Source organism: Coregonus lavaretus (genome assembly GCF_964263955.1).
Source record: "Coregonus lavaretus genome assembly, contig: HAP1_SCAFFOLD_2648, whole genome shotgun sequence".
Taxonomy (NCBI): domain Eukaryota; kingdom Metazoa; phylum Chordata; class Actinopteri; order Salmoniformes; family Salmonidae; genus Coregonus; species Coregonus lavaretus.
The window spans coordinates 31143-32500 of NW_028158345.1; positions in this window are offsets into that span (position 1 = coordinate 31143).

Below are 1358 nucleotides of genomic sequence, written 5' to 3' on the forward strand. Positions count from 1 at the left end.
TGATGTCTAGAAGTCTCTCTGAAGAGGTCCCCGTCTGTCCGTCCGTCACTATGATGTCTAGAAGTCTCTCTGAAGAGGTCCCCGTCTGTCTCCGGTAGTCACCATTACAGCCAAAGAGATCCTATATACAGAACACTGAACTCAAATATAAACGCAACATGTAAAGTGTTGGTCCCAATGTTTCATGAGCTGAAATAAAAGATCCCAGAAATGTTCCATACGCACAAAAAGCTTATTTCCCTCAAATGTTGTGCACTAATGTGTTTCCATCCCTGTTAGAGAGCATGTCTCCTTTGCCAAGATAATCCATCCACCTGACAGGTGTGGCATATCAAGAAGCTGATTAAACAGCGTTATCATTACATAGGTGCACCTTGTGCTGGGGTCAATAAAAGGCCACTCTAAAATGTGCAGTTTTGTCACACAACACAATGCCACAGATGTCTCAAGTTTTGAGGGAGCGTGCAATTGGCATGCTGACTGCAGGAATGTCCACCAGAGCTGTTGCCAAATAATTTAATGTTCATTTCTCTACCATAAGCCGCCCCCAACGTCATCCTCCCACGTGACACTTGGCATTTAGGCCAAAGAGTTCAATCTTGGTTTCATCAGACCAGAGAATCTTGTTTCTCATGGTCTGAGAGTCCTTTAGGTGCCTTTTGGCAAACTCCAAGCGGGCTGTCATGTGTCTTTTACTGAGGAGTGGCTTCCGTCTGGCCACTCTACCATAAAGGCCTGATTGGTGGAGCGCGGCAGAGATGGTTGTCCTTCTGGAAGGTTCTCCCATCTCCACAGAGGAACTCTGGAGCTCTGTCAGAGTGACCATCAGGTTCTTGGTCACCTCCCTGACTAAGGCCCTTCATTTTTTGGTACCCTTCCCCAGATCTGTGCCTCGACACAATCCTGTCTCGGAGCTCTTCGGACAATTCCTTCAACTTCATGGCTTGGTTTTTGCTCTGACATGCACTGTCAACTGTGGGACCTTATATAGACAGGTGTGTGCCTTTCCAAATCATGTCCAATCAATTGTATTTACCACAGGTGGACTCCAATCAAGTTGTAGCAATATCTCAAGGATGATCAATGGAAACAGGATGCACCTGAGCTCAATTTCGAGTCTCATAGCAAAGGGTCTGAATACTTATGTAAATAAGGTATTTCAGTCTTTTATTTTTTATAAATTAGAAGAAAAAAAATCTATAAACCTGTTTTTTCGCTTTGTCATTATGGTGTATTGTGTATAGATTGATGAGGGTAAACAAGTATTTAATCCATTTTAGAATAAGGCTGTAACGTAACAAAATGTGGAAAAAGAGAAGGGGTCTGAATACTTTCCGAAGGCGCTGTATATACAACCT